We start from the raw sequence: 6929 nt of genomic DNA on the forward strand, positions 1-6929 counted from the left end.
CTGAAGATTGATTTAGGATGGAGTGGGGGGGGGGTGTAGTTAAAAGACATCACATTTTATGGCCATGGTATCTATTGATATTCAAAAATCTAAATATTAAAGTGTGAGCGCTCTCAGTCACTTTGAATGATCGGACAATCGATTTGCCTCCACTGGTGAAAGAATGTTGGTTCCCTTCGTAAAAATGTGACAACGTTTTGCTGTTGTTGCCCGTGGGGGGGGGGTGAGTGATGGTTTTATAACTTTGTCGACGAGATACTTTAATTTAATTGTTAAAAGGAAAACTAAATTTAAAAACTTATGCAAAAGTTTTCTTGGCCTCCCCATTTTAATAATATTCTCTGGAGTTTTTCATAAAAGGACCTGTACGTTGGACGCTTTATCAGCCAAGGTATATAATCTAAAAGTAAAAACAATTACAGTGAAACCCAATGGTTCTCACAATCAACGAAAAAGCAAAGTCATGTTTTTTTTCCTAGATGGCAAATGTTGATGAAACGGTCTCCTGGATCTCCCAGTTCGGTGTTGTTCTAAAAGTCGTAAATTTGATCATGATTTTCTAACGCTCTAAAATAAATATGTATATTGTTTTGTCAGCCTACAGCAAAAGTCACGACTGTGACGATGCGTGACGCACGCCTGAATAGTCATTTCGTCGTGTACAGATTAATAACCAAGTGTTTTTAATCTAGAAACTTGAACTCCCGTCTCTTTCCCTTTGAAATAAAATTCTCAAAACACCAATACTTGAAATGGCCTCAATAATGTTTTTACCCCTTCTTCTTCACTGCTCGTTTCAATCTTATACAAGTCGCAATCATGATCGCAGCGACAATGATATAGATTAGGTTTCTTGGGCGATTGAGAAAGTTCCCGTGAAATTACAATTTATAAGATTGTGAAACTGAGAAAGTTCCAGTGAATTCTAAAGAAAAGATTGTCAATCCCTCTGTCTGTAATTGGACTACATTGAATCGTACATTACCCCTCTCATACAAAAATAACGTTAAGGAACTATTATTACGTCTGTTAAGTTATAAGATATCTGAACTTGCACCACAAGAGTTAACATTTCGAATTTTCCCCACGAACATGTTTGTTAAACTAACGCGTTAAAAGTCTTTAAAAATAAGGATGAAATTACAGGGACTAATCTTTACTACCAGCTGATGGGAAATATGTCTGGATTTTTATGATTTGACCAAAAAAGCTTATGTCGAACGACCGCTTCATTTCGAAAAAAAAAATCGACGTTCAAATCAAGAGAGGATCTCTTGATCATGAGGACATGCCATTCATCACCTGGAAAGGTTAAATCGCTCTCATCCCTCCGCCAGTCAAATAATATAGTTTCAAAAGTTAAGTGACATTTCTTCCATAATTGGACAAAAGAAGATCAGTGGTTAGATGGCAAATCATAATTATGCATACACTTTCGTGTATCATTAATAATTATCAAACTAAAAATCTTGGGATATTGTTTGGGCTGGGTCGAATGAATATCTTTTGCCTTCCTTCCTTCCTGGACCACTGAACAGTGCGACCTCTACCATCTAAACCATTAATTATTCAAGCGCCCTAGCTATGTACTGATGTGTAATTATAATTTTCTTACCCCCCCCCCCTGATTTCTTGATTTATTTTCAATTTAGAGATTTTCTTTGATAATAGAGTATTAGCTCGGGTACTTTTTCAAGACAAATCTCGATATGAATTGTGGCCTCTTTGCGTCTAATAGAAAGACTCACTTCATTTCGAATAAGGATACACTTGAACCCGTCGTACATTTCCAGCGAAATTCTGTGAATTACCCAAAAAGAAATTTGTAGGCGATATTACACGTTGCAAGGGAATTACTTCCATAATTGTTTATGTTCTTCATTTACTTACAGCGCCTCCAATTGATATCAGTTAATACACTTCATGTATGTATAAAAATGATCCGGCGATCACTCTAATACAGGGGCACTAGACTTTTTGTTAAGGATTTTAAGGTTCATTACTTGGACAATCTCTCTCTCTCTCTCTCTCTTTACATCTCTATTGGACTTTTCTTTTCGAGTGTCGTTGTTATGATTATACATGGGCCGCGGAAAGGGGGGGGCGGGGGGCTTCAGCCATCCCACTTTTTTCCAAAACCGTGTACAAAAACGTAAAAATGACCATATCATTGTGATTTTTTGCATGGTCAGCCCCCCCCCCCCCACTTTGAAAACCGTTCCGCGGCCCCTGTTATAAATACTTGTGGTAGTAATAAAAGACGAGGTAGCAGTAGTGGTGGTAGTAGTAGTAATTTTAAAGCATCATTTTTGCAGCGACATTAGTCATGTCATTTGCGGAAGAAGTAGCGTGAGATAATAAAGTGCAGGTGTAGTATGTAAAAAAATTAAATCGAAGCGGTTAAAGCTGCAGTTTAGTAGTATTGGAGAGCTTTTCTTTTAAGTTTTATCATCATTTTGAAGTGGAGAGCGATGGAGGTTGAATTTATCAATAAAACAGTCAATGCTCACTCTAGTATTATGACGGTCGTAAAGAAATGATTGCTATTGACCTTGAACCAAAAACAAAAACATTTTCTTTTACGAATTAATGAACAAAAAATCGTCATAGTAATGTGTTTATTATTTACCTCAAACACATTCTGTTTCCCTTCTTTCTGAAACAGCAAACGAATCTCAGTTTCCTAATAAAGACGTGTGATAATAATTATGAAGTAAGTCCCATGAATAAAGGCCCAAAACCGTGTGCGAAGGTCATTTCAATGAGAATGAAACATTCCCATTATGCAGAAGTAAACAAACAGGTGCGCAGTGACCAAACCCTTGGTTACGGCGCAACGATTGGATGAAAGTTTTAGTTCTGCGCAGATCACATTGTGATGTCACGTCAGAAAGTTCGTTGACTTCACAGATTGGCCTATTTTTAGTGACCGGTGGCCCTCAGTAAAGGCGCATACTGATCGTGCTGGGCAAATTCGATCGTCTTGTCTTGCGAATTGTTGTGTGGCATCCTCCTTGTATTATATCTCGGTTTTGGGGTGTGTTATTTTGGATACTGAAGATTGATTTAGGATGGAGTGGGGGGGGGGGGGTGTAGTTAAAAGACATCACATTTTATGGCCATGGTATCTATTGATATTCAAAAATCTAAATATTAAAGTGTCAGCGCTCTCGGTCACTGTAAATGATCGGACAATCGATTTGCCTCCACTGGTGAAAGAATGTTGGTTCCCTTCGTGAAAATGTGACAACGTTTTGCTGTTGTTGCCCGTGGGGGGGGGGGGGGGGTGAGTGATGGTTTAATAATTTTGTCGAGGAGATACTTTAATTTAATTGTTAAAAGGAAAACTAAATTAAAAAACTTATGCAAAAGTTTTCTTGGCCTCCCCATTTTAATAATATTCTCTGGAGTGTTTTATAAAAGGACCTGTACGTTGGACGCTTTATCAAGGTCTATAATCTAAAAGTAAAAACATTTACAGTGAAACCCAATGGTTCTCACAATCAACGAAAAAGTAAAATATTTTTTGTTCCTAGATGGCAAATGTTGATGAAACGGTCTCCTGGATCTCCCAGTTCGGTGTTGTTCTAAAAGTCGTAAATTTGATCATGATTTTCTAACGCTCTAAAATAAACATGTATAATGTTTTGTCGGCCTACAGCGAAAGTCACGACTGTGACGGTGCGTGACGCACGCCTGAATAGTCATTTCGTCGTGCACAGATTAATATAATAACCAAGTGTTTTTAATCTAGAAACTCGAACTCCCGTCTCTTTCCCTTTGAAATAAAATTCTCAAAACACCAATAATTGAAATGGCCTCAATAATGTTTTTACCCCTTCTTCTTCACTGCTCGGATCAATCTTATACAAGTCGCAATCATGATCGCAACGACAATGATATAAATAAGGTTTCTTGGGCAATTGTGAAAGTTCCCGTGAAATTACAATTTATAAGATTGTGAAACTGAGAAAGTTCCAGTGAATTCTACAGAAAAGATTGTCAAAAGCGGCCTCTGTCTGTAATTGGACTACATTGAATCGTACATTACCCCTCTCATACAAAAATAATGTTTAGAAACTATTATTACGTCTGTTAAGTTATAAGATATCTGAACTTGCACCACAAAAGTTAACATTTCGAATTTTCCCCACGAACATGTTTGTTATAAACTAACGCGTTAAAAGTCTTTAAAAATAAGGATGAAATTACAGGGACTAATCTTTACTACCAGCTGATGGGAAATATATCTGAATTTTTATGATTTGACCAAAAAAGCTTATCTCGAACGACCGCTTCATTTCGAAATAAAAAAAAAAGTCGACGTTTGAATCAAGAGAGGATCTCTTGATCATGAGGACATGCCATTAATCACCTGGAAAGGTGAAATCGCTCTCATCCCTCCGCCAGTCAAAATGATATAGTTTCAAAAGTTAAGTGACATTTCTTCCATAATTGGACAAAAGAAGATCAGTGGTTAGATGGCGAATCATAATTATGCATACACTTTCGTGTATCATCAATAATTATCAAACTAAAAATCTTGGGATATTGTTTGGGCTGGGTCGAATGAATATCTTTTGCCTTCCTTCCTTCCTGGACCACTGAACAGTGTAGCGACCTCTACCATCTAAACCATTAATTATTCAAGCGCCCTAGCTATGTACTGATGTGTAATTATCATTTTCTTACCCCCCCCCCCCCCCTGATTTCTTGATTTATTTTCAATTTAGAGATTTTCTTTGATAAAAGAGTATTAGCTCAGGTACTTTTTCAAGACAAATCTCGATATGAATTGTGGCCTCTTTGCGTCTATTAGAAAGACTCACTTCATTTCGAATAAGGATACACTTGAACCCGTCGTACATTTCCAGCGAAATTCTGTGAATTACCCAAAAAGAAATTTGTAGGCGATATTACACGTTGCAAGGGAATTACTTCCATAATTATTTATGTTCTTCATTTACTTACAGCGCCTCCAATTGATATCAGTTCATACACTTCATGTATGTATAAAAATGATTCGGCGATCACTCTAGTACAGGGGCACTGACCTTTTTGTTAAGGATTTTAAGGTTCATTACTTGGACAATCTCTCTCTCTCTCTCTCTCTCTTAACATCTCTACAGGACTTTTTTTTTTCGAGTATCGGTGTTATGATTATACAGGGGCCGCGGAAAGGGGGGGGGGGGCTGGGGGCGCTTCAGCCCCCCCCCCCCACTTCTTTCCAAAACCGTGTACAAAAACGTAAAATTGACCATATCATTGTGATTTTTCGCATGGTCAGCCCCCCCCCCCCCCCCCCACTTTGAAAACCGTTCCGCGGCCCCTGTTATAAATACTTGTGGTAGTAATAGAAGACGAGGTAGCAGTAGTGGTGGTAGTAGTAGTAATTTTAAAGCATCATTTTTGCAGCGACATTAGTCATGTCATTTGCGGAAGAAGTAGCATGAGATAATAAAGTGTAGGGTGTAGTATGTAAAAAAATAAAATCGAAGCGGTTAAAGCTGCAGTTCAGTAGTAATGAAGAGCTTTTCTTTAAAGTTTTATCATCATTTTGAAGTGGAGAGCGATGGAGGTTGAATTTATCAATAAAACAGTCAATGCTCACTCTAGTATTATGACAGTCGTAAAGAAATGATTGCTATTGACCTTGAAACAAAAACAAAAACATCTTCTTTTCCGAATTAATGAACAAAAAATCGTCATAGTAATGTGTTTATTATTTACCTCAAACACATTCTGATTTCCTTCTTTCTGAAACAGCAAACGAATCTCAGTTTCCTAATAAAGACGTGTGATAATATGAAGTAAGTCCAAACCCGTGTGCGAAGGCCATTTCAATGAGAATGAAACATTTGCATTATGCAGAAGTAAACAAACAGGTGCGCAGTGACCACACCCTTGGTTACGGCGCAACGATTGGATGAAAGTTTTAGTTCTGCGCAGATCACATTGTGATGTCACGTCAGAAAGTTCGTTGACTTCACAGATTGGCCTATTTTTAGTGACCGGTGGCCCTCAGTAAAGGCTCATACTGATCGTGCTGGGCAAATTCGATCGTCTTTTCTTACGAATTGTTGTGTGGCATCCTCCTTGTATTATATCTCGGTTTTGGGGTGTGTTATTTTGGATGCTGAAGATTGATTTAGGATGGAGTGGGGGGGGGGGGTGTAGTGAAAAGACATCAAATTTTATGGCCATGGTATCTATTGATATTAAAAAATCTCTCCCCAAAGATAGGGGGACCAGGGGCTGAAAAATTTGAAAAGCAAAAAAATATAGATAAATGAATAAAAGGTTACCACCAAAAGTTAGGCCATCTCGTCCAAAATACGTGTTTTACTTTGATTTTGAATGATGTATTTCTTTCCATCATAATAAGACCAAAAATAGTAGGGGACATTTGATATTGCGTCCCCCTACTATTTTGAGTAGGGGGGGACACGTCCCCCCTGTCCCCCTTGGGATTTCCGCCCATGACAAAGATCAATTCCTCCCTGAACATGTAGAATTAGCATTGTTTAATATTATATGGTTCAGTCAAGTTGGTCATTTAATTATTGTCAAATGTTTCAAACAATGAAATATTGTATAATTCAAACAATAGAAAAACTAAAGAAATAGTGAGTGATGGACATCATTGACTGACCCATTTACATGTCGCTGAGTTGTGCATATCACTGTTTTCTGAAAAGTAAGCGAAACTTAAAAATGCCATAACTTTTTTTTATTTTACATCCGATTTGATGAAATTTTCAGCGTTATGTTTGTTTAATTTTTTTTCTATTTATTCAAATCAACATGTTTTTTGGGGGTGGACTTGACCTTTAACTACTGTGCGATTCACGTATAGTACAGCGTACGTTGTTTAAATTATGTATTTAGTGTAGCACGCATCACCCCTTTGCAGTTCGCACATGAAATAA

The sequence above is a fragment of the Lytechinus pictus genome, chromosome 2 (genome assembly GCF_037042905.1).
Source record: "Lytechinus pictus isolate F3 Inbred chromosome 2, Lp3.0, whole genome shotgun sequence".
Classification (NCBI taxonomy): domain Eukaryota; kingdom Metazoa; phylum Echinodermata; class Echinoidea; order Temnopleuroida; family Toxopneustidae; genus Lytechinus; species Lytechinus pictus.